The 27761-nt window shown below is 42.7% G+C and overlaps 1 long non-coding RNA gene across 1 annotated transcript in view; it reads right to left on the bottom strand.

Moving 5' to 3' along the window:
* Positions 1-367: 367 nt before the first annotated feature.
* Positions 368-27761, bottom strand: part of LOC307214417 — a 36215-nt gene continuing 8821 nt past the window's right edge. Inside the window, exons 2-4 of the long non-coding RNA XR_013838060.1 lie at positions 18397-18533; positions 4919-5069; positions 368-527 (exon numbers count right to left, since the gene is read on the bottom strand). This is a non-coding gene — a long non-coding RNA (uncharacterized lncRNA). The remainder of the gene's footprint in view (positions 528-4918; positions 5070-18396; positions 18534-27761) is intronic.

Below are 27761 nucleotides of genomic sequence, written 5' to 3'. Positions count from 1 at the left end.
TGCTAAACTTTTTTATACTGTCAAAGTACTCTGCCTGTGTTAATTAAAAAGGTAATTTTAAAATCCTAGCCTTTATTCAATCTTTATTCAAGAGTTTGAAAAAAGAGAACATTTTGCTCTAAACATACATGTCCTTGGTAGATAGCACAGGCAGGAAAATAAATGGATTTGAAGAAATATAGCTGAAAGAGGATCATTAGGAAGCCAGCAAGCTGTTGAAAGAACAGCCAGACACTGTCATAAAGATTTGAAATGCTGCAGTGTCTGCTCTTTATGTCGAGGCTCATTCAGAAAGGTCATTGCACGTAGGATGGAGGGTTATTCTTTATGATCTAAAGTAATTTAAAATAGTGTAAACAAATAAATCTAGAGGAAGGAAGAAGTGTTTATTAGCTTTCAGTGACTCCATGAGGCTTCCCTTAAATTATTGGAGTGTGCGGGATGGCATAAGGTGATGGAGAAGATTTGTACCCGATAACCATCTGTACAGTATCTGAGGCTCCTCTTTGCAGATCACAGCTATGCCACTTAAAGATAAAAACATGGCTCTAAAACCAACAACTTAAGCTATATATAAACAGCTTCTAATTATATTGGGCACATCATGCTGTGGTGCTCAGACTGCTCTGTTGGCACAAGTGCCAGGCGTTGGAAAGGGATTTGTGCCACTGCGGTACTTCAGGGAGCAGACTGGCAGTGGTAAAAGATGCTGGAACCAATAGCGGGAAGCAATCATAAAAAGAGAGGATCACACACACACGTTGAGTGACACATGCGGAAGTGCTTCTGCTCGGCTTTAATAATGCAGCATCCATCTTATTCCTGCAACTCCTGGGGTTTTTCATTGCGAAACACAGATCATAAATAGCAGTGGTAGCGATGTATCGTAAAAGGACAATTAATCTTTCAAATAAAAGCAGTAGGGTACATTCCAAACGCCCTGCAGCTAGTCTCTGTTTGCTCGCGAGCAACTTTTATGTACTGACACTTGTTAAATGTTTTAAAAGCAGGTTAAGCTCCTTGGTCCTTAGGCACTAAGATTTATACTTCCTAATAGTTTTATTTGAACAGCCTGTAATATGTGGGTGCCTGGTGTACAGCATCTTCGTATTCCCAGTGGTCTCTTCTTCCTGACTTGGACATCGGTTAAACTACTCAAAATGGGCATTTATTTTAGAGCCTTCTGAAGCCTGGATGATTGACTAGATTCTCTGGTATGAGCACAAAAACAAAGCAGATCTGAGAGGTATTTAGGGAAACTTGCATGCGGCTCTTTCATACTTGTATGTATGGTGGTGGCTGCAGAGGTGCCAGTTAAGGGCGGGTCTGGTGAAACATAGCCTGAGGTGCATGTGCTGTTCTTTCTTTCTTAGCCTGCAGTCATATGCGGAGTGGTGTCAAAGAATCAGCTCCATATCCCTGTGTTTCAGACCCCATTTGACTAGCACCTATATTTCTTCTGGTTCCTTAGTTATACATGCTGGGTGTAAAGGGGCAATGCAAACCTCTGTTCACCCCCTCTATTGTCAGTGGCACAGCATTCAGGTCCCAACTGTGCCCTATGCTGTTGCTTGACAGCAGTGAGAGTGCATGGTTCTGTTTGCACTTGCCTTACCTTTGAGGTGGCCAAGGTGTCTTTGTGAGTGTATTTGCTTTCAGGCTATGAAAACATCTCTCTAGTGGTCTGCACTCTGCAACCTTTCTCCATTAATACATTATTCCCCTTTTGCAGAATCCAACAAATCTTGTTTTATTTTGCAAAATTCCACAATTCTCACAATCAATGGATCATTTTCTTTTTTCCAGTATCCTCATTGGCTCTGTCACATAAAATAATAAATTCTATTTGTCCTTTGAGACATCTTTCAAATAAAAATATTATGAATTATGTGTTGTTTGAATAAATACTTTTTTTGGTCAGCTATCATCTGTCGATGAACTGAGGGACGAAGAAAGTGGTCTCTCTATCCTTTCTTTGTCCACTGTGTGTAATTTAAAAATCTCTCTCATTTCCCTTCCACCATCCTGTCTAAACCAAAAACAGACCCCAAAATGCTGGCTTTTCTGGGTACAAAAAAGTACCTGAATCCCATCATTATTTTGGTTGTCCTTTTCTGCATCTTTTTGAATGATGTGATGAGCTCATTTCCTTTGTGCATACAAGCAAGGCCTATGTAGCTGATCTCAAACCCCTAGCAGGTTCATAGAGGCATAGAAAGCCCTTAAAGTACAGTATTATTGTGTCTAACGCAGGGGTTCTCTTGCAAGGGTTCCTCAAAAATGCATATCCTCGGGCTTCCAGAACATCAGCTCCAAAAGCTCCAGGATGCTCTCGTGAGATCATGTGGGGCTGCCTAAGTTCCCACAAGATCTCAAGGGGAGCAACAGATTCCTAGTGAGGGGAGAGACCCTTGTTTGGGAAGCAAAGTTCTTTTATGCTTGGAAAATCTGGTGCATAAAGGACCCTATCCTCAAGTTGGCTCCGCATTTAACTTGCAGGATTTCAACTGTATACTGTTGAAATCAGGCAAGTTAAATGTGCATAAGACACGATTGTACTATAATGGCATTACAATACTAGTCTCAATCCACTTCCTTAACTATATGCCTACATAGCTTTGTATGGGAGCAAGGATCACATTGATAACAATGGAAATGGATAAAGAAGAGCGTATTGAGGTGAATTGGTGAGGGCCTGAACTGATCATGCATCCAGGGTGGGCAGAAGGTAGCAGATCAGGATCTCCTGGTGATTTGCAGTAAGTTGATAAGAGTTTCTGATTCCCAATGGTTTAGCAATTTACATTTATTATATTTTGAAAAATTCAATGAAAACCCAGTGAAAAGCAACAACAGTTACAACAATGACTTTTCCTGCCTAAATTACGCCGCTGATGTGAAGGATATTCAGGGTTGGAGTTTGGTATGAAATGATAGTGAACCCAGTGCATTTCTGAGGTTAAACACAAATGTTTAGGTTCAGCCTGTGCTCAAAGGCACCTTGTTCTATCTATATGTTTTTTGTACCAGGCTTATTGGTAGATCTCAAGCTTCTAGTAAAAAATACAAAAAACCCTAGAAAGAAAGTAAATCTATCAATCCTGAAATTTGCAGTACAATGTATAATGAGGGTTCCTGCGTATCATACTAACCAACAATCAGACCCACAAATAAGAAATTATACTTGTAAAGTGCTCTAATAAGAATATAGAAAAGGAAAACACACAATAATATAAATAGGACAATTAAGCACCAATACTATGGAACAGGTACCAGGGTGGCTCTGTGGTCTAAACCACTGAGCCTAGGGCTTGCCGATCAGAAGGTTGGCAGTTTGAATACCCACAACGGGGTGAACTCCCATTGTTTGGTCCCAGCTCCTGCCCACCTAGCAGTTTGAAAGCACATCAAAATGCAAGTAGATGAATAGGTACCACTCCGGTGGGAAGGTAAACGGCATTTCTGTGCGCTGCTCAGAAGCGGCTTAGTCATGCTGGCCACATGACCCAGAAGCTGTACACCGGCTCCCTCAGCCTATAGAGTGAGATGAGTGCCACAACCCCAGCTTTGTCCACGACTGGACCTAATGGTCAGGGGTACCTTTACCTTTACCTTTACTATGGAACAATCAGTTACAGATTCATTTTCATTATTAAGCTTCTTCTTTAAAAAAGTATGCCCCAGTTTGCCCTAAGTCATGGGGAAAGTATTCTAAACAACATTTTTGTATTTTTCTGGGAAGAAAGAATGGATGACCAATTCATATCAAAAATCCAGTTTGTGTCTCAGAAAAAATCCTGCCAATAATAAGAAAACTGCAGAGCAAAAAGATATCTTATCAGCAGGGCTGGATTTAGGTTTGATGAAGCCCTAAGCTACTGAAGGTAATGGGGCCCTTTATATATCCAGCTGTCCTTTGTCAACAACAAATTGTCACTGTTTTTTGTGTTAAATATATGCTATATGGTAATTTATGGACCTAATAGGTAACTAAAGCCATTTGCCACTGTTGCTGTATGTAGGTTTTATTTTATTTGTTTTTTTATCTTATATGTTGGAAATGTGCATCCAGGTTTCTTTTCCTTTAATTTTTTTAGGGGGCCCCAAGAGAGTGGGGCCCGAAGCTATAGCTTGTTTAGCTTATACGTAAATCCGGCACTGCTTATCAGTCACTGAGACACAAGAAGTTGTTTGAAAACATTCCTCAAAGAAGTTGGTTTAGAATACAGTGGTACCTCAGGTTACAGACGCTTCAGGTTACAGACTCCGCTAACCCAGAAATAGTGCTTCAGGTTAAGAACTTTGCTTCAGGATGAGAACAGAAATCGTGCTCCGGCAGCGCGGTGGCAGCAGGAGGCCCCATTAGCTAAAGTGGTGCTTCAGGTTAAGAACATTTTCAGGTAAGTTCGGACCTCCGGAATGAATTAAGTACTTAACCTGAGGTACCACTGTACCTTCCGAGGACTTGAGACTAATTGAGACATAGCTGGAATGGTTAAAATGGATCTCACACATGTTATTCAGTAGTACTATTGCTCTCTGTCTTTTTTGCATTGTATTTGCCTTGCCTTTTCTATATGTTTGTTTGTTAGAATACATTACAAGTGTATTTTTAATATTTGTGAGTCTTCTTGTTGATTGCATCTGCAGCCCCAAGTCTGGCCCCTCTTGGCTTGGAGTAGCAGGAGGCAGAGCCAATTGGAAGGGGGGCAAATAAATGGGAGAGATTGAGGAAATTTTTGGACAAATGCTGGGTGGGTAGAAGAATGCGGACAATGGTAGGAAGGGTGAAGCTTAAAGTTTGACATTCCTACCTTTTGTAGATAACTTGGCTTTACAAATGTTAACTTGTGTATTGGGTGGGTACCTGAAAGCAATTATTCTCCCCATTTACAACTGAAAAGAGAAGTCTGCTTACCTCTACCTGGCTCCGTGGCATTGTGGGCTGGCACTGCCTCTCCCACCATGATCTAATGCTGCCTCTAGTTTCTGGGGCAGCCCAGCTGGCATGGAGGCATAACACTCACCTAGCCAGCTGGGAAGTGGATCCAAGCCTGCCTGCCGATTGGCTGAAAAGAGAAGTATAATTCTATGTATGGAAAAAGTTCAGTACTAAAGATGCAAAACTCTCATATTTGACTCTGCCAACAGTGTGTGTTGTATTGAAACTTTTTTTTTTATTACATTGCATCTCTTTTGTGCGATTTTATTGTTAAACATCTGCACAGAAACAATCTAGAATTCCACATGTGCCGGAGGTTTATTTTACTTGAAATGCAAATTCTTTCTGACGACACTAGAAAGAGAGTATAAAGGATTTTCACTGTAAAAACCTAAGCGCATACCTTGAAATGAGGACAATGCAGCCAGAAAAGAACAGCTCTTAAAAGCAGTAAACCTAGCTGCATGCAAATGCTTTACTAAAAATAAATGAGAAAATGAAAACTTCTGCTGTGTAAGCAACTTTCTTTTAAAATATCTCCTTAACGCTTTGCATGGCATAGAATTATAGAGTTCGAAGGGACCTCAAGGGTCATCTAGTCCACCCCCTGCAATGCTGGAATCTCAGCTAAAGCATCCGTGACAAATGGCGACCCAACCTCTGCTGTGGTCTAAACCACTGAGCCTCTTGGGCTTGCCAGTCAGAAGGTCAGTGGCTCAAATCCACACAGCAGGGTGAGCTCCCGTTGCTGAGTCCCAACTTCTGCCATTCTAGCAGTTCAAAATCAAGTATGAGCAAGTATGTAGATAAATAGGTACCACTGCAGCAGGAAGGTAAACAGTGTTTTCCAGAAGCACTCTGGCTTCTGTCACAGTGTTCGTTGCACCAGAAGCAGTTTAGTCATGCTGGCCACATGTCCCGGAAAGCTGTCTGTGGACAAACACTGGCTCTGTCGGCCTGAAGCGAGATGAACACTGCACCCCATAGTCAACTTTGACTGGACTCAACCGTCCAGGGGTCCTTTACCTTTACCTTTTTTTTACCTGCCATGGTTGAACAGCTCTTACTGCCAGAAAGTTCTTCCTGATGTTTAGTCAGAATCTCCTTGTAACTTGAAGCCTTTGGTTTTATTCTTACGCTCCACAGCAGGAGAAAACAAGCTTGCTCCATCTTCCAACTGATGACCCTTGACATATTTGATAGGGTTGCCATATTTCAGGAATCTGTAGGACCCCAGCATCACCCACCTGCCCGCTGTCCCTCAGTGGCAGCTGTGCAGCCAGGCCTGGAGGTTGGGTGGGTACCGTGTGAGCCTGCATGGCCATACGTGTGCCGCATCCTTGGCTGGCAGAGGCAGAGAGGCAGGCCAGTGGTGGAAGATGGGGGGTGGCAGTGTTAGGATATTTCCGTTCCTCCTTAAAAGGGAGCAGGCTGTTGTGTGTCACAAGCCTGCGTACTTCCTGCCCACAGGAAGTATCCGCTTTGTATATAGATTTTGTTTGGCAGTATCCCAACAGGCAGGTGGGTTGTGACTGGGGCAGCCAAAGCTCCTCACTTTGATTGCCACCATCTCCCCTATCTTTGCTCCAGGAAGGGCTTGTGGGGGGAGGCGGTGGCAGTGGCAGGACTCCTGTTGCCCGCTGGTGCTGAGCTGGGCTAGCCAGGGCCGTCTTAAGCATATGCAGCGCCAGGGTGCAAATATCCACCCAGCGTGTGTCCCCCCCCCCCGTTGCCCAAAGTTGATAACTTTTTTTTAAGTTAAGGCAGGCCGGCGAGGCACGCACGGCAGGGCTGGTCTGGCCAGCCACCTCAGCAACAACAGTCGAGCCTGAGGAGGTGGCGGTGGCGACTGAGCAAAGCTGGGTGACGTGTGAGCAGCGTGCACTGGGCGGGCCTCTTGACGTTCCGCCAATCCCAGGCGCACAGAAGGGTGGAGCTGACTGACTGCCTCAGCGCTTCACTTCTCGCAGCAGAAGAGCTGTGGCACTCCGATGGGCTCTTGTCTGCTTGGCAGCGGCTATCGGCTCTTCCCAATCCCCGGACTCCAAATCTCGGCCCCAGACTCTTGGCCTGGTGCGCCTGAGAGCCTGGCGCCTGGGTGCCCCACACCCCTAGAGCCTATGGGTAAGATGGCCCTGGGGCTAGCACACCTTCCCTCTGCTTCTCTGTTCCTGCGGTACTCAGGGAAGATGGTCAGAGTTGAGGCAGCAGGGCTGGGTGCAGCTGGGGCTAGGGCACAGCCCCTGGGGATCCCGGAGCTGGAGGAACAGAGGTAGAGATAGTGTTGAGGCTAGGGGATGAGTCATTGGACAGTGAAGGAGAGCATGAGGTGTGGTGCCCTCCCCTCCCTCCCTCCCTCATGCCGTCCCAGAGGCGGGGGGCAGGCCAGCATCACTTTGCTGGCCATGAGGAAAAGGGGCACCAGCGCCACTATTGCCCCAGCCCTGAAGGCGCGGCCCGGGCACAGCTTGTCTCTCAGGAGGAGCCTGTTGTGTGGGCACCTGGCTGTGCCCTATCAGGAAGGTGTGCCTGGGGCCACAGCCCCCCTGCCCCCCCATGCTACATCTCTGTGTGATGGTGGGGATGCACTTTTCAGGCAGTGACAACATTAATCAAGTTTACAGTAAGGATCCATTCAACTATCCCATTCTTTACATGGAAGGACATTCCTTGTACATGACAGTGCTCCCAATTTCTGTGTTTCCTCATTAGCTTTGCGCCCCAAGTGAAAAGCTTGCATAACAAACAGAAGACACTGTTGTAGAAAAATCCTGCTGCAAGACTGGATCCAAAATGCTCCTCTTCCCATCCCCACTCCTTTTCTCTATATGAAATAATTTAAACCAAGGGAATTCTGACGAAGAGTTCTGTTCTGTTTTTAAAAAATATGCATTACAGGCAAGCAGCCCAACTTCCCACTCCATCACTTTCTGAGTTTATGATAGAATTCAAAGTATTAATAGCCTGACTTACGTATTTATGTATTTAGAAATGGCAAAGAGTGGGATGAGTTTTCCCCCTTTGTGATGTATTATGTAGGAGCATTAGCTGCATGTTGAATATATATATATATCTATAGTTATAGCTATAGATGATATAGATACAGACTATAATGAAAAATTAAAAGCATGCTATATTTGGAGTTAATGTATGAAAAGGATAATCTTCTGTAGTTCATGTGTCTGCAAGCCTTTATGCACACTTTCAGCTCATGATATGCTTTGCTCATGATGGCACAAGAGATACCGGCACGTTGAGCAGCTGTTATACCTTTTTCTGGTTATAACTGGGGATCCCCATGTCCCTAGAGGGAGGGAGATGTGCAGGAGTTCTTAAGAAGCAGCCAGAAGCAGGAATGGTGTGCTGCATGCCTGCAAGTTTCTCTGTCTCTCTTGGCTTCGAACACCAGACATCAAAGACCCCTCTCCAGAGCTTCATGGCCTTAAATCTAATGGAAGCTGTCTTTGTTAGTGCAGAGTGAAAAAGATACAGTACTGTGATCACTGAAAGGTGATCTGATGAGAGAAAACATTTGCCTCTTGATGTTCTGGGAAGACTTTATGACTCCTCTTTTCTGCCCTACCAGGCAGAGGCAGAGCTAGCTTTGATATCGATATTTCCTTGATCTGCTTGCTACCCTTGCCATAAATAATTTGAGGGAGAAGGACTCAACCCCTAGTTGGAGGAAGTGTCCAGCTATCAGAACTTGGATATGGATCTCCAAGGTACATTTGAGGCTCACTTATTGGAAGTTGCCAGTTTGCTATTCCTTCTGCTCATCCGCTGCTATAAAAGCCAGGATGCCTGTGTTTTGTGCCATGCAGAGCTCCATGGAGACAAAAAGGGTCAAGGTGGGTGGGGGGATATGTCCCAGGACACATTAGGTCATATTCCAGGCTACAGTCCTCTGAGATGAACCAAGGTTCTGGGGCCACAGGGGGCCATCTTCTCATACCACCTTTTGTTCTGAACTTGCAACCACTAAAGCAGTTTAGTTTAGAATGCCCTGGCTCTTAGCCGAGGGGTGTGTGAACTTGTCTTTTCTCCCCAACTTCAGCTTGGGGTTAGATTCCTTGGTCATATATGTTTTGACAAGCATAGTGCAGATTGGTGAAGTCTTTCTGCACATAAACTTAAGATGTTCATCTTCTATAAATTGAATGTACTTGGGTGACAGTCATAACAATGTCAGCGTCTTGCAGTTTGTTAGGCAGGATAGGCAGAATACTATGAGTGAACAGCTGTTCAGCACAGGCTTTCAAACTCAGGTGACTCACAGGTATCACTGTTGTGTGGTGTTATACCAGAAATTGACTTTCCCTTGACTGGTTCTTCATTTAAAGCCAACCAATTCATTTGTCCTGTCATTGCAGAGCAGCTGCTGTCAGTTGTTCTGTTCCATTCATAGTCTCTCTGTGCTGCTTGTTATGTGGCTTCTGAGAACATGAGAGCAGATCAGAGGAGACTGGTTCAGGGCTTCCATTCATTCACAAGAGAGGATGCTCTTGTTTTCACATACATTTAACAAAAGGTCATGACTGTCCAGAGGCATTAAAGTCCAGGGAGTGGGGAGGAGAATTTTGCCAAACAGAGACAGAAGGATTCCCTTAGCAGCCACCGTAGACAGCAGGGGGAGTCTGAGAGCTAGGAAGTTAGTTGCCAGGGGGAGGGGAGTACATTCCATGGTCTCCATGTTTTTCTCTTTGCTAATAATAAAAGTACTGAAAAGAAGCTCTCTGCATGTCTGGGTTCACTCGGCAATTAGCCAAGTGAGCTGTCTGAAGTCTTCCTCATGACAACTAGGAGGGGATGGTTGCAACTAATCCAGAATGCAGCAGCTAGACTGGTGACTGGGAGTGGCCACCAAGACCATATAACACTGGTCCTGAAAGACCTACATTAGCTCCCAGTATGTTTACGAGCACAATTCAGAGTGTTGGTGCTGACCTTTAAAGCCCTGGTCGGCCTCGGCCCAGTATACCTGAAGAAGTGTCTTCACCCCCATCGTTCTGCCTGGACCCTGAGGTCCAATGCTGAGGCCAAGAAGTGAGGTTACAGGGAACCAGGCAGAGTGCCTTCTCGATAGTGGCACCCTCCTGTCAGATGTCAAGGAAATAAACAACTATCTGACTTTTATAAGACATCTGAAGGCAGCCCTGTTTAGGGAGTTTTTAATGTTTGAAGTTTTATTCTGTTTTTAATGTTCTGTTGAAAGCCGCCTGGAGTGGCTGGGGAAACCCAGCCGGATGGGCAGGGTAGAAATAATAAATTATTATTATTATTATTATTATTATTAGTAGTAGTAGTAGTAGTAAGACGGGATAAATGATTTTTATAACAATGGTGTGCAACCAGTGGATCCAGAGTATGAGATGTTGGCACCCTACTGCATGGTACATCACATAGGCATCTCTCTCATAATGTACCTGCCTTCCATGCCTTGGGGTCCTTTTGCCAAACTGAGATGGGGAGGTGGTGGAGAGTGAGTGGCAGGTGGCTGAGATGTGCAGCCTGATCATGTGCATAAGCCCTCCTGCTCCTGTAAATTTGTGTCACAGGTTGGCTGCCCATGAATTGCAGATGCTCTCCTTAACCATATATGCAGCCAAGTCAACTCAGAAACTCAAATGAAGAAGACTTGGAACTTGCATTGAGCTTTGATGGAGGGCTGTCTGTTTTCTCTAGCTAGGACTTCTCATGCTAGGAGAAATGAAGCTTTTTGAAGTAATAGCAACCTAAGGATGCCAACAGACAAATGGACCATGACTATTGCATTGCATGCTGAAACACATTAAAAAACTCATTGACATATAGAGTGACATATAGGGTTTTTAGAACGGCACTCTGAAACTATAGAATGCAAAAGATATGTACCACACATACACACATCCAGAGGAATAATGTTATCTCTATTTCAGTTGTCCTTTTTATAGGCTTGCAAATAATACTTATTGGAATATTAATTTAATCGAAGTACATTTATTTCTGCCAGAATTTTCAAGCATGCTGTCTCAATACACTTTGGATGTTGAAGTGAGATTGTTTTCTTTTATCTTTTTGCATAAGCAACATAGGAAAAAGAGTTGCTGAAAAAATTGCCAGCAATTTTATTGACACTGGGATGTAGCTTTTAGATTAAAATAACACAATGGGCCTTTTGTATTCTATATGTCATGAAGCATGAAGGAGCAAAAGAATGCAGATGTTGGATGCAGACTGCATTAGGGAATTGATGACACTTCCTTTCCCATGCAGGTTGAATTCAATAGAACTATACAAAATGTAGGGTTGCTGCTTTTCAAAGTATACCACAAACAGCTTCTGTTCAAGCAGAGCTGCAGTCGCATGGCGGTTTTATTCTGTTTGCCCGACATTTCCTGAACTGTTCATTCACACAGCATAAAAGCCATTTCCAGGAATCTAGTGCAAGTTTAGTGCTCATTTCCATGTTAATTGCACCCGAAATTAATTTTTACTCAGAACATTGTTGGGGGTAAAGTGATGAAATTTGGGGTGGTATACAAGCATGCATCTGCAGAAAGGTTGGGGGAGTTGTGACATTGTCTAATAATGTTCTTTTGCTGTGTCACACCACGCCAAATTTAGTGTGATGTGGTGCTATATTGGTCAAAAAGCTACAGCACCACAGTGCACCAGATACTGCAGTGTGAAAAGAACATTAGAAAACTGGACAAAAGCACTGCTTAATGCAACTGCGGAGTGTAAGTTGTTACAGAGGTGAATGATTTTATCTTTGGGTAGCACTTGGGGTTTTGAGCCCCACAGGATATATCAAACATCCAGAAAAATAATGCAACTAGGTATGCCAACTTTTTATTTTCTCCTGGTACCTCTGTGCTCACAGTTGCGCTTTAGGAAAGATCTGGGAAAGATCAACAGGCTTCTCGATGGCACAGGCACAAGCAAAGCTCTTAGAAGAGCAGGCTGATGGTCGCTCTTGTAGTTTTGTTTACATACCCTCCAACATTTCTCTGAAGAAAATAGGGATGTCCAATACTACTACTACTACTAATTTTATTATTTATACCCCAACATATATAAAAACCATAATAGAACATTAAAAAAGTTTATATTCCCTATACAGGGCTGCCTTCAGATGTCTTCTAAAGGTTACAACCTTTAGAAGGCAGCCCAGTACAGGGCTGTATAATTACTTATCTCCTTGGCTGGGGGGGGGGGTCACATAACTCCATACCCTCCAACATTTCTCCAGTGAAAATAGGGAGGTCCTAAGGAAAAGCTGGACATTCTGGAATCAAATCAGAAACCAGGATGGCTTATGTAAATTCAGGACTGTCCCTGGGAAATAGGGACATTGGAGGGTCTGTGTTTATGATTTTAACTTACATTTTTAACAAATTGCATATTGTCTTAAGTTGTGATGTCTTATGAAGCCTGTGCTGGAACCATTCAGTGAAAGATGGGTGATAAGTATGAAAAAGGAAGGAAGGAAGGAAGGAACACTTCCTTTTTCTTAGAGAAGTGTCCAAGGAAGCAGAGAGGAATTTCTAGCTCTAAACCCGTTACCCAGAAGGATTAGCACTGGGTCAAGAAGACATAGATGGCTGTAGAATTCAGTTTTCATTAACAAAGGTTCATTGATGACTTCTTCAGGTGTGAATTAGTGGGGATTTAATATTGCCTATCCATGAGCAGCTGGGGTCATGCTTCATCTGAGAACAATTACTAACATGTATTCAGGATAGGGTTCAGAAAGGAGTAGAACAGTACCTTGATTTGACTGGACTTATTGCTCTAAAGGGAGATAAAATTCTACTTTTTTGGGTGTGCAACCTTTTCCAATAAACAAGACTCTCGGAGGTGCTTAGTTTTAAGTGTCACTGACTGACACCATCAGAGATTTGGCTTTCACTGAGCAGTCCTTGTGTTCTTGCTGTGTGTTTTTTAAATTATGTTATGAGGATCTGCTTGAGTGTGTTTAGTTCCATGGCCAAATTGATGTATTTTATTTCTTTGTTCCAATTTCACAGCCCATATATTTTAGGTCATTATTCCTAACTTTCAGTATTATGGTACTTTGAAAATTAACAGACAGTATAACATCTAACAAATTATTACCCAGAGAATATTCTAAATTATTGGTTCTATGAAGGAGAGGGAACCAGCTTTTCCCCAGTTTAATACTTTCAGAATGTACTTAAGACTTCTGGGCCCTCTCTGCATTTTAATTCTTGGGATTTGGAACCTGTACTGATTCTGATGGCAGGGCATTCTTAACTGAATGGGACCCTACGACAGGTAATCTCTAGTGCCATTAAAACAGTGGTTCTTGAACTTTTTTTTTCTGGGCCACACTTTAAGAATAAAAATTTGCTCGCACCACACCAAATTTTTTATTGCTAAGAAATACATTGGAAAACAGAAAGAAACAACTCCTAGCAGTACTTGATTTATAACAGAACACAACTGTTGTTTAGTCGTTTAGTCGTGTCTGACTCTTCGTGACCCCATGGACCAGAGAACGCCAGGCACTCCTGTCCTCCACTGCCCCCCGCAGCTTGGTCAGACTCATGCTGGTAACCTCGAAAACACTATCCAACCATCTCATCCTCTGTCGCCCCCTTCTCCTTGTGCCCTCCATCTTTCCCAACATCAGGGTCTTCTCCAGGGAGTCTTCTCTTCTCATGAGGTGGCCAAAGTACTGGAGCCTCAGCTTCAGGATCTGTCCTTCCAGTGAGCACTCAGGGCTGATTTCCTTCAGAATGGAGAGGTTTGATCTTCTTGCAGTCCATGGGACTCTCAAGAGTCTCCTCCAGCACCATAATTCAAAAGCATCAATTCTTCGGCGATCAGCCTTCTTTATGGTCCAGCTCTCACTTCCATACATCACTACTGGGAAAACCATAGTTTTAACTATATGGACCTTTGTTGGCAAGGTGATGTCTCTACTTCTCAAGATGCTGTCTAGGCCTGTCATTGCCCTTCTCCCAAGAAGCAGGCGTCTTTTAATTTCGTGGCTGCTGTCACCATCTGCAGTGATCATGGAGCCCAAGAAAGTAAAATCTCTCACTGCCTCCATTTCTTCCCCTTCTATTTGCCAGGAGGTGATGGGACCAGTAGCCATGATCTTCGTTTTTTTGATGTTGAGCTTCAGACCATATTTTGCACTCTCCTCTTTCACCCTCAATAAAAGGTTCTTTAATTCCTCCTCACTTTCTGCCATCAAGGTTGTGTCATCTGCATATCTGAGGTTGTTGATATTTCTTCCGGCAATCTTAATTCCGGCTAGAAGAAGAAGAAGAAGAAGAAGAGTTTGGATTTGATATCCCGCTTTTCACTCCCCTTAAGGAGTCTCAAAGCGGCTAACATTCTCCTTTCCCTTCCTCCCCCACAACAAACACTCTGTGAGGTAAGTGGGGCTGAAAGACTTCAAAGAAGTGTGACTAGCCCAAGGTCACCCAGCAGCTGCATGTGGAGGAGCGGAGACTCGAACCCGGTTCCCCAGATTACAAGACTACCGCTCTTAACCACTACACCACACTGGCTCATCCAGCCCAGCCTTTCGCATGATGAATTCTGCATATAAGTTAAATAAGCAGGGAGACAAAATGCAGCCTTGTCGTACTCCTTTCCCAATTTTGAACCAGTCAGTTGTTCCATATCCAGTTCTAACTGTAGCTTCTTGTCCCACATAGAGATTTCTCAGGAGACAGATGAGGTGATCAGGCACTCCCATTTCTTTAAGAACTTGCCATAGTTTGCCATGGTTGACACAGTCAAAGGCTTTTGCATAGTCAATGAAGCAGAAGTAAATGTCTTTCTGGAACTCTCTAGCTTTCTCCATAATCCAGCGCATGTTTGCAATTTGGTCTCTGGTTCCTCTGCCTCTTCTAAATCCAGCTTGCACTTCTGGGAGTTCTCGGTCCACATACTGCTTGAGCCTTCCTTGTAGAATTTTAAGCATAACCTTGCTAGCGTGAGAAATTAGTGCAATTGTGCGATAGTTGGAGCATTCTTTGGCACTGCCCTTCTTTGGGATTGGGATGTAGACTGATCTTCTCCAATCTTCTGGCCACTGCTGAGTTTTCCAAACTTGCTGGCATATTGAGTGTAGCACCTTAACAGCATCATCTTTTAAAATTTTAAATAGTTCAGCTGGAATACCATCACTTCCACTGGCCTTGTTATTTGCAGTGCTTTCTAAGGCCCATTTGACTTCACTCTCCAGGATGTCTGGCTCGAGGTCAGCAACCACACTACCTGGGGTGTACGAGCCATCCGTATAATTCCTCTGTGTGTTCTTGCCACCTCTTCTTGATGTCTTTTGCTTCTGTTAGGTCCTTTCCACTTTTGTCCTTTATTATGGAAATCTTTGTACGAAATGTTCCTTTCATATCTCCAGAACACAACTACTTTATAATATTACCATGGGACAGAAAATATAAAACAATGCAGTTACAGAAGAACATGAATCATTCCCCAACTACATTTATAAAAGAGCCTCTTACATATTTACCTTAAGTATGTATACAAACTCAGTGAAAGATGTGAGCTTGCTTTTGCCATGTAATCTCAATCATATTAGGTCTAATTTGAGACAAACAAACTCTAATCTCATCAATACAAAGAAGCCTTTCTCTTTTCTGATCTTCCATATTTGTCAGAGTTGAAAATCCCTGTTCACAACAATATGTCACGGAACACTGTAGAAGAATAGCCAATGCTCTTGAAGAGAGGTGTGGAAACGGTTGTATAGCCAAACAAACAAACAAACAAACAAACAATTGATGCTATACCATCCTACAATGAAATATTTAAATATTTCTTTGATTGTCCTTGAATCTTCCCACCACACTTGCCACACTCCCCTGCCACACTGGTGTGGCGTGTCACACCCTTTGAGAACCACTGCATTAAGGCATTTATTAATATCTTGAAACTGATTCATTAAATCATGGGAGGAATGCTACAATTCATAATCTCATTCCTTCTCACAATAATTTCTATTTTATTTATTATAGTTGGAGTTGTACTTTTATCTGTTGCTGTATAATACACCTTGATTGAGTTTTTCTCATAAAGGTGGCCTATATTTTTTTTTAACTAACAAAGATAAATAACACCAGTATGTTAGCTCTACATATGAGCTGAATAATTACCATGAAATGGACACCCAGTGTTTTGACTCACTCAGCTGCAATACCTTGAATGATGAGCTTACTTGGTTATGCTTTGATGAAAGTTCAGCAAGTTATAGAACATATGCGCTGACATAATGGATTTTACTGGGTCTGCATAATGGACATGATGGGTATGTCAAATTACATCTAAGTGCAGTTCTCACACCTGTATTTCACTAAGCATATGTCAGGCAAAACCATGAATTAAACAGGAATGCTGCAAAAAACAAAGAGTTATCTCACAAGTCTCTGTCATGTTGCTGATTTTTTAAAAAAAATAAATCAAAAGTTACATTTTAGACAAGCAAAATCTGCAACAGAAAAACCTAGACCAATTGGCACTCAGCTTGAATAAAATGATTTGGTTTTTAAAAACATTTGAGAACTGTAAGAAAGTTACAAATTTTGGCACAATAGCAAAATAGTGCTAAAATACTTTCTAACAGATATTGTGCTATATTTATTTATTTTTGTATTGGATAATCTGGATGCTGTCTCTTTTTCCTTTTTCTTTTATATGTTGTATCACTTGGCTAAATTCTGTGCTGCATCATAGTTGTTGCGGATTTTGCTGTTGCATATGTGTTGTTGTTTAACCTTTAAGAAGATGAGCAACAAAAATAAAAGAAAAGAATAAAGTAACACATTTTGAAATCTGAGCCAAATCCAGAACCGTCTCAGTAGGGATGCTCATTCATCACAGTCAACAAGGGGAAGAGGAGGATGAAATGGCAGGAGGGTGGGACTGCCTCTCCTTTTCCCTTCTGATGAGAGGAGAGCATCAGTGGAATCCAGGGAAGGTGTCAGCTAACCATTGAGGGTGGGGCAGCCTGAGTGCGCACAACTACACACTCAACCTTCTCACAAGGCACAGGACTCTTGTGAGCAAGCTCTCCTTGCCTTGCCTTTAAAAGTTGGGTGAGTGGGTTGCCAAGCCATTGGGGCAACTCCATGGTTTCTGTACTGTTCTGACTTCCTTGCACTGATCCTGGACTCCTTAAACTTGGACAGCTGTTTCTAGCCCAGGTAATCTTCCCTTTCCCATCAATTAGCCTGAGTGCTCCAGTTTCCGTGACTCACTACCTGCTGCCGAGCCTGACCATTACTCTGCCTCAGTGAAGACCTCTTCCTTAACCCTCAGGTAGGAAGCTCCCTGGTTGTGCTCTGAATGGGAGCCAGGACAGTGACAGCCACAGATAAGTACTGACTTAAGAAATAAATAGTGCTAATCTCTGTAACATTGCTTCTCCTGTCTTGTCATGAGCTGGCTTTAACACGAAGACCCCGGCTTGTATTTAGTCAGCATTCCCCATTACATCCAAAGTAGGCTACTCTGGCTTAGTATCAATTAACAAACTGTGAAAATAAACCAGGGTCACCAACTTCTCCAGCAGTACTGAGTTCCAGTTTCCTCTAATTCCCTTTTAAGTGAACTTGGGCCACTGCTCTCTTTCAACTGTTTTCTTACAATTTCAAGTGGCCATCCAATCTCTGCTTTAAAATCTCCAATAAAGGAGAGTCCGCCACCCCCTGAAGAAGACCATTCAACTGTTAAACAGCTCTTACTGACAATTTCTTGTAACTTGAAGCCATTGGTTCAAATCTTACCCTCCAGAATAGGGAAAAACAAGCTTGTTCCCTCTTCCATGTAACTATCTGTTCTAGGACCTTTCCTGGTATCAACATCAAGCTGACCAGTCAGTAGTTACATAGGTCTTCTTTTTCTTGCTTTTTGAAGATGGGGACAACATTTGCCTACCTCCAGTCCACAGGCACCTCACCTATTCTCCAAAAAGTCTCAAAGATTATAGACAGAGGCACTGAGATTACATCCACAAGCTACTTTAGTACCCTTGAATGCAGCTCATCAGGCTGGGCACTGTTTTCTCGAGATGTTTCTTTAGATGTCTCCCACTTTTTTTTCTTGTTGGAATTGTAGTCATTTTTGCCTTCCATGTTTCACCTTTATGAAAGTACACCCATGTTGGACTCTGTTCTGACCAGTAGTTCCTTACATGGGAGAAGCCAGGGGGCGGGAAGGGGGCAGCTGCCCCCCTAAATCAAGTAAATAAATAAAAATACTTAACTGAATGTAGAAATAATCAGAATATTTGAAATTGAAATGCTTGTGAGGTCACTTGGATGATGTTGTGGCACATTCTAATGACGCAACTGGCAATTTGACTGAATAGTAGATTCCATGAGCTGACTCTTCTTGTCACAGGCAGCCCGGTTTTAATAAAAGAGGCAGAAATCTTTTACCCTGCCACAAAAAAAAAAGGCTCTGCTCACCTCTCTTGCTCAGCCAGGCACGACTTGTACCCTGGAGCAGTCATTCAGTACCTTGCAGAGAGTAAAGACCTGGCTAAGGTTGACAATGACAGGGGAGCAGCTCAATGGGCTTTGCTTACTTAGTGTGGACAGAAAAACTGCAATAGAAAAGAGGAATTTGAGAAGGATCTGCTGAAAGGTTTTTTAGCAAGTCCAAGCAAACTTGTTTTAGTTTTACGTTTTTAAAAAATAAGATGAAAAAAAAGGTCCATTCTTTGCAATTTTGTGTTAACTTCATGAAAGGTACTCCCTGATGTTAATTTTATATTTAACTTCCTAGTTTTCAAATGACTGAAGATTTTGACAGATTTTCTGAGTACTTGGGGTCAAAAGAAAGTAATTTAAAACAACTGTTGTTGATACATTTCATCCTGAATCTGCTAGACAGAGCCAGACAGAAGATAATGACAGGTGTGTGTCTCCCCAACATATATCCTGGCTACAACTCATTGTTCCTTAAGCCTTTGGAAATCAACTGAAAGTCCAGAGTACCCAACTAACTACACTCATCTTTCCCTTCCCTCTGTAAAATGAAACCTAGGATTACATCTAGCTAAATTGTTTTGATTTTTTAATATTTTTATTTTTTGTTGATAAACAAAAAAGTTTCATAACTATGCATTTTGAAATTATACATGTTAAATCTCTTTTCTTTCCCCCCTTTGCTTTTGAAAGCACAAACACTGGACTATCGTGGTTTGACCCAATATTTCCATGTGTTTACTCTGTGTGTGTGTGTTTGGTAGGGGCATCAGCATTTAGAAGTAACTTCTAAGCACTTGACTACACAGTGGCCATCATTTACTATATAATAATGTTTGACAAATGGCCCATTAACATCAGAAGGAAGGCTTTTCAATCAGGCACTTACTCTGCAAGCTCTTGAGTAAAAGGTACTTAATCAGTGAAATTACATTTCTACCTATGTGTTTATTCCTTTGTCTTTATTCTTCAGAGATGCATTTATGCCTATTTAGATACTACCTGTTGAGAAACACTGACAAAAAGATAATGCAACTAATTGGTAATCACTGCTTGCTCCTGAAAGACATGTTTTTCCTAAAATGCAGGTTCCCAGAGATGCAAATAAAGCCTGGGCTGTTCTCTTTTGTTGAAAAATCCTACACTGGTTTAGTAATAATATGACTTAAAATCAAGTGCAATGAAAGGCAGTGGGTGAGAGCAGAATCACACTTAAACCTTTCCATTGTTCTTCTCTTTCGGCATTACAGCTCCTTCTTGTAAATTCTGTATTTTTTCTGTCATGGAATGAATGGAACACAAGGGGTGTTATCTTTGACTGGGGTGAAGCAATGACTGACAAGCAATTTGTTTCTTACTGAAGCAGCTCAGTGATGGAATGTGGCCCTGTTTTCACCGAGCCTTTAAAACTGAGCCCCATGCAGCCCTCAGAAGCAATTCGGAGCAGCCTGCCTGAGTGTCCCAGTTGTCTCTGTGGCCAAATCCCCCAACTGCCAAATCTTGCTGCCAATGTCACTTGGCAGACTGGGGGAAGCAGGGCCGTCTTTAGCAGATGTGGCGCCGGGGTGCAAATATCCGCCCAGCGCCCACAAATTACCATGGATAGTGTTGGGATGGCCATAGCTGCGCACTGCCAGATATCCGGGAGGGTGCAACTCTCCCCCATGCCACTGCAGGAGAGCGATCCCCGTAGAGGCTTGGGAGGGAAGCTGCACCCCACCAGCCTGATGGTTGTCGGGGCACAGCTGGAGGGCATGCAGGGAAAGGGGAGGCCACTGGCAAAGCTGCGCAGCTCCCCCACTTGCTGGGCACCCCTGAGACCCTGGCGCGACGCACCACTAAGCCCTATGGGAAAGCCGGCTCTGTGGGGAAGTATGGCTGTGTTGGGGAGGGGGCATGTGGGGAAGGTCATCCTTGTGTGCTTTTCTCCCCATGCAGCTGATGCTCCCCACCCCCAGCGCACATTGTACAATTATGATGATGTGGACAGTATACAAGGAGGGTACTTTTAACATGAGAGAGAGAGTAAGAGGGAGTCTGTGCGCATGTGTGAATCACCACAAGCACCCCAGGCCACTCCCACTGCTTGCTTGCCCACAGCTTTGCAACTGTCTACCTACCACTGCACATGGCTCGGTGCTAGACAGACCTAAAAGAGGCTCACAATCCTCTGCTGTGCTGATATGAGCCTTTTAGAGAATCAAGCAGCTTCATCAGGTGTGATGTGAGAAATGCATGAATGTGTCAGCTTAAGTGCCTAGAGGGAGGCAGCAATTTTGACTGAGACTGCATCTTGATGGAGACAGGTGTGTGCCCAACTATTTTGTGCAATGGTCTTAATACCTTCCAACTTTGGGGCTGCCCTTGAAGCTGTCCCAGAAACTCCAGCGGGTACAGAATGCTGCAGCGAGGCTCCTCACGGGGTCTCTGCCATGGGAGCATATTCACCCAGTGCTTTTCAAGCTGCACTGACTCCCGGTGGAGTACAGGGTCAGATTTAAGGTGCTGCTTTTGACCTTTAAAGCCCTTCACGGCCTAGGACCCTCATACCTACGGGACCACCTCTCCCGGTATGCCCCACGGAGAGCCTCAAGGTCCATAAATAACAACACCCTAGTGGTCCCAAGCCCTAAGGAAGTTAGATTGGCTTCGACCAGAGCCAGGGCCTTTTCAGCACTGGCTCCGGCCTGGTGGAACGCTCTGCCTCATGAGACCAGGGCCCTGCAGGATCTGATTTCTTTCCGCAGGGCCTATAAGACAGAGTTGTTCCGCCTGGCCTTTGGCTTGGAGCCAATTTGATTCCCTCCCTCTCTTTCTTTTTTCCTTTCCTTCTCCTTCTGCAGTGAGGCTACATTTTAATATTTTAATGTTTCAATATTTTAATGTTGTATTTTAATTTTGTTTTTAAGTTGTAATCATTCAACTTGTTTTTATTATTGCTTGTAAGCCGCCCTAAGCCCGGCCTTGGCTGGGGAGGGTGGGGTATAAATAAAAATTATTATTATTATTATTATTAACTCTACAATTCTGTGATTCTATCATTCTAAGCCTGCTATTGACCATCAAGGGAAAAATATACAGGAACCCAAACTAGGAGCACTAAAAACCTGTGTGGCTGCATTTGTTTGTTTTTTTTGGAAAATGTACCGGCAACCCTAATGTGGGGTTGCCTTACAACCGAGAAATCCAAGACATGTCCACTTTTGGGGGGCCAACATGCCCATCCAGCTCAGGATGGCAGTGGCTTGGGCTGTCCTTTTTTTTGCTCTTCAAGATATGATAACCATCTTCAAATATATCAAGGGCTGTCACATGGAAGAGGGAACAAACTTGTTTCCTCCTCTACTACGGCATGCTCTCTGCAATTGTCCAATAAGATTGGTATGGCAAGGTTGTAGTTCTATCTATAGGCGGCTCAATTTCCTGTGTATCTCAGACTTTGTTTAAATACAAAGTTGTTCAAAAGGAAGTTGTATTGGTTATTATGTTGTTGTTGCTTTAAAATTAAAGTTTATTTGGCAAACAATATTTAATTACACAGCAAACCACATCACTCCATAGTATACTACAGAACACAGCTATACATTGTATACATCACCGTTAACTAATTTACAGAACGAAGAAAAGGAAAAAAGAAGGAAGAAAAGAAAAGATTAAGAAGAAATAAAATTGACTTCCGATTAAACCCATTGTACTGTTGCTTATTCTGATTATTTTACACACAGCATCAGACTATTGTTTTGTTTTCCTAGTTATTATCCAGAATGCTTAATTGTTTATCACCTACTTCTTACGAATATCAGTCATAATCTGCCAGGAGATTTTTGTTATTACAATATTTTTTCAAATATTCTTTAAATATTTTCCATTCTTTATCTACCTTCTGAGTCGGGTTTCCTCTACTTCTCCCTGTCATCCTAGCCAACTGTGAACACTCTATCATTTCGACCTGTCATTTGGTTATTGTAGTAATTTTTTTTCACTTTTCCAATTCCTTGCTACCAGAATTTTGGCTGCAGTTGTTGCATACATGAAAAGTGGTCTGACATATTGATTTCGCTTTAAGAGCTTTGGCCAGAAACTGGAATTTATCTCCTTTTTTCAGTAGGCGGGGAGGAATTTCTTTTAAAATTATGATCTCTTTTCCTTCAATTTTAAATTTTCTTTGACCTCTTGTCTGCAAAATCTTCTTTCTTAATTTATTAGAAATAAAAGTAATTAGGCAATCTCCCGGCCACTTGTTGGCTTTAGCTTTTTTAGATTTCAATCTGAATATGTTTTCTGTGTTTCATATTATTTCTTCTTCCTCCATATCTAACCAAGTGGCCAGTTCCTTAATCATCTTTGTTTGTGTATTTTCCTCTGGGGCCCCAGGACCCCAGATAGTCTGTGTGTTTTTCCCTTGGTCTGCATCTGCAAAATTGCCAGAGCGTCCCAAGTGGTTTTTTGTGTTATTCTGAATTCTTCTATCTCCTTTTTAGTTTTTTCACATTCTTTTTTACTTTCTCTAAATTCTTTGAAGGTTTTTTTAGAAGCTTCTTCAATACTATGCAGGATTAGCTATGCTGACTGACACAGAGTGGAAATAGGCAGAGTCTCTGAAAGGTTGTTGTCTCCTGCTGTCAGGTGTCACACAATCCACACTATGGGATTAATTTTGTTGTTGTTTAGTCATTTAGTCATCTCCAACTCTTCGTGACCCCATGGACCCCACGGACCAGAGCACGCCAGACACTCCTGTCTTCCACTGCCATCCGCAGCTTGGTCAAACTCATGCTGATAGCTTCGAGAACACCGTCCAACCATCTCATCCTCTGTCGTCCCCTTCTCCTTGTGCCCTCAATCTTTCCCAACAGCAGGGTCTTTTCCAGGGAGTTCTCTTCCTGGAGCCTCAGCTTCAGGATCTGTCCTTCCAGTGAGCACTCAGGGCTGATTTCCTTCAGAATGGATAGGTTTGATCTTCTTGCAGTCCATGGGACTCTCAAGAGTCTCCTCCAGCACCAGAATTCCAAAGCATCAATTCTTCAGTGATCAGCCTTCTTTATGGTCCAGCTCTCACTTCCATACATCACTACTGGAAAAACCATAGCTTTAACTCTACGGACCTTTGTCAGCAAGGTGATATTGCTGCTTTTTAAGATGCTGTCTAGGTTTGTCATTGCTTTTCTCCCAAGAAGCAGGCGTCTTTTAATTTTGTGACTGCTGTCACCATCTGCAGTGATCATGGAGCCCAAGAAAGTAAAATCTCTCACTGCCTCAATTTCTTCCCCTTCTATTTGCAAGGAGGTGATGGGACCAGTGGCCATGATCTTAGTTTTTTTATGTTGAGCTTCAAATAGGATTAATAATACTAGCCTATTTTACAAGGATGCCCTAAAGGTTACAGGAAAAATGGGATAATTCAAAGAAGCTAGATGGTAAGAGTTTCAGGATGACCATGGATGTTAATTGCCTTTGCTTCAGTTTTAATGCTATGTTTTCAAAGTACCCCTCTACAAGATGTTAGCTGTGCTATTCCAATTAGAGATGGAAACTGTAAGTTTGATTCTGTTTGCTGCTTTAAAAAAGAAAGAAAGAAAAAGGAAGAGGACAAATGCATCCCATTGTATAGATTTCCTGCTTCAGAAGTACATGCGTTTGTCACAGAAGGGTAAACTGGAAGCATGAAAACCAGAGGACTTTGAGGTTTGCATGCCCCCAGAGTTGCAAGTTCAAATGACAAGTGTTTTCCTTATAACTGTCAGTTCTGGCACCACTAGCCAAAGTCCTTGCCAAGGCAAAACACCTGAGAACTTGAGACATCAAAATAATTTTGCAAAGATCAATAAGAAGATGACTTGTCCCTAAGTGTGTGCGTGTGCGTGTTATTTAACGTACTATTTTCTCTTTTCAGGCAAGGGATTTTTATCTTATTTAATTCCACCCACAGCATGAATCTTTCCTGAAATGCCATTGCCAAAGGTCTATTTATCTTCACCTCAAAAGGGGGATTCCTTTAAACATGCAGCTAGAAGTGACTTTAAGATGTCCTTCAGTTAATCCTTTTGCTTCAGGTCTTGACTACACCTAAACCAATCCAAACAAATGCTTGTCTAGCTATGCTTAATGATGTTTGCATTTTAATTCCTCTGCTCCATTGCTGTTTTTTGTGTTGCCTTCTCTTGCATTAAATTGTAGGCATTGGGTGGTATCCGTTGAATTAAAACTGGTTTTCCAAGTTTTCCCTTGGTTCAGCACCCCTTTGCCCAATGAGAGAGGGCAGGGCACAAAATATTTTTTTCCATCCCCCCCCCGCCAAAGTGTGCAGTGTTCGGACTAAAAGCTTGAACTTTACTAATTTCAAAAGCTAGCTTGATGGAAGATTAAGAAATTATTATTAAAAATTAAGAACTGGGAAACATCTCATGTCATATGATTAGGGAGCAAGATCCACTGGAATGAGTAAGTTAGGATCCAGTGGATCTCCTGCATATTCCACCCCCCTTCTGAGCTGAGCCTGGAGGATCTTAAGCCCTGAAAAAGGAGTGTTCTGGGGAACTGTAGAGGAGTAGATTTAGGTTGGTTCCTAAACCTGTTCTGCTCACTCACATTATCTAGGAATCTGGCATAAGTTAAGATGGCAAACAGGGTTCTGTAACTCAAACACTATTTTAAAGCCTTGTTTTCCCTCTGCCAGGCTGAAGCCAGCTCAGCCATCAGTAGTCCTGCTGCTGAACCAAGTTTGGCCCTGGTGTAACTTTACAGTGGCTTAACTTACAGTGGCTTGCTTCATGCCAGTTTTATGTGCATAGGATCACTCCCTTAATTGTTATAAGGAAGTGAAACAGGATCTTCCATAATATTTTAAATCACTGAACTGTTAGTTATGAGAAGTGGCAAAAGGGCATAGAAGAACTGATGTGCCTTTCTTTTACTACAATCTCATCACAGCTTTTTTTTTAAGGTCTCTAGCACAGCACATGGACCCACGGCTAGAAGTATAAACCTGGAAAGGCCTTGGAGACTACTTCAGTGAACTGTTATCTGTCCTGTGACTGAAAGTCTTTCCATTCAACTGATTAATATGCTTACTTCACCTACTATTATTTCCCAGGTACGTGCTGGACTATTGAGTCTACTCAATGGCCTATACCAGTGGTTCCCAATTAGCTAAATATAGCAGACTCGAAAGCCAAGCCATGGACCCCTTAATTTTGAATATGTTGATATCTCTGTGGTAGTTTTTGTTATGTGAATGGTGCCAGTATACCCTCCAAAATGAGCAGCACAAAACCAGTCTGCGCTCCTGTGCAAGTTACATGACTCACGTGAGAGCATGGTGCCCCAAAACACACATTTTTGGGTGCTGTGATCTTGCATGAGACATGCATGTGGTTGCGATCTTGTGCGTTTCTGTGTGTTCCCCCCAAACAGGATGTCTCACACAGTTGGTGGGTATGTGCCCTCTGGGTGGGTTTTCCAGACCCCCCTGGGGTCTGCGGACCACCAGTTTGGAACCACTGGCCTATATAATTCAGGGTTTCTTTTTTGATCTATCTCCCCTAACATGTTATTTCTCTTCATTAGTGTTCCATAGAAATAAGCTTGAGTCAACTCCATGAGCAGGAGTAGAGTTCTGATCACATGGTGCTCGTATCAGTGGAAAGTAGAGAGATAGCTTTCACTGATTGTCCCCTTCCCCCTTGTCACCATTTATTTTTTTGTTTCCTTACCTACCACCTTTCATCAATAGATCTCAGGGCAGTTCACAGAATAAAATACAGGATAAAAACAAGTAAATGATCAAAACAAAACAACAACAAAACAATCTCGCCCTTCTCACAGATACATTTAAAAGGCTGTAGAATATTAATCAGCCCAAGGCCTAGTTGAAGAGGAATGTTACTCAAAAGATTTCTGGAATCTAGAGGAAACTTAAGGTAGAGCTTAGCTTATGAACTAAAACTAGAGGAAGTGTTCATGTTTGCCCACAGAGCAAGCAAAGTAATTCTTGAAGGTTGCCCCCAGTGATATTAGTACAAAGCAATTTAGTTTGGCTAACCCCAACACTGTAACATAATCCTCTTCATTAACTGAACCCCAACTACCTAGCATAACACTTATGGCCATTCCCAGTGATACCTGGGTGCCATAACGTGGGACCCAGGTGAATGTCATGACCTAAGGCAGATCTCAAGACCTTCAGGTCAGCAAATCACAGCCTGCACCTATGCTCACATCCTCTGCTACTCTGCTTACACAACTGACCTCAGCCTGCTAAGTGGAGAGTCTACACAAACACATTATCACAGTCACAACCACAATGTATCTGTGTCATTGTCCCTTTTCGGGGGAGGGGGGAATGTACTGGAAATATATCCATATCTCTTTTGCTTTTAGCTGTCCATTCAAGAGCAGTGGTCAAGTGGCCTTGAGGTCTCAGCTTGCTAACTGGGCTCTACAAGGGTATTAGATGTGCTCTGGAGGATTGAGAAGAATGAGATGCAGTGCTGGCAGCTGCAAGGGGAAGGGCAACCCCCCTACTTTTGGTATGATTTCCCATTGCATCTTGGTTCTAGTCATTAATGGAAGGATCCTGTCTGTCTGCACAGCCCTAGTCAGACTCCAAGCCATAGTAAATGCCATTTGAATTCTTGGTGGGGTTTTTTCCTACAGTGATAGTTCTGTGGTTGGTTTGGATTTTTAAAAAAGGCTGAATTAAGTCAGCTTTCTCAAATCATCAGATAATATTTTACATAAAAACACATTTTTGACAATACAAGGGATTCTTCAGTTGGCTGCATCTTCACGTATTTCTGTGTGCTGACACTTGCATGCTGTTTGCTTGACTGAAGTGTCAAAGATAATATTTTGCTTTTGGGCTTAGATATTTGGAAGCTTGTTTGTGGGTGACCCAGATTTCATCCTATATATTTCATCTTTGCATTGGCATGTGACCTGTCTATGGTTATTCCATACATTTCATGGCCTTTTGGCTTCATTGTTTACAATCTTCTTGTCCTCTCTGCATTGTTGTGGGTGGGTGTCCACACACACCTGCCATCTGAGAGTACACTACATGCATATCACAATGTGTGCAAAAGCTTATATTACAATAAACATATTCGTTTTTAAGATGCTGCAGAACTCCTTCTATGTAAAATATTACTGTTGTCCTGAACAAGCTTCTAAATGTAGAAGAGCAGTCAAATTATTGTCAGAATGGTACAGATTATTATTTTTCCAAGTGGTTTAACCTGCATGGTGGTAAGTGACTGCTTGCTTGTATTCACCTTTCTGACACTTGGACTAAAAGGCATAAATCTGGCACAAGCTCCAGGTAACCTTGGAAGCGTTGAGGTTTT

The sequence above is a fragment of the Podarcis cretensis genome, assembly GCF_951804945.1.
Source record: "Podarcis cretensis genome assembly, chromosome: 4".
Lineage (NCBI taxonomy): Eukaryota > Metazoa > Chordata > Lepidosauria > Squamata > Lacertidae > Podarcis > Podarcis cretensis.
Note: the sequence above shows the minus strand (reverse complement) of the source record. Positions and strands in the feature narration are given on the sequence as shown.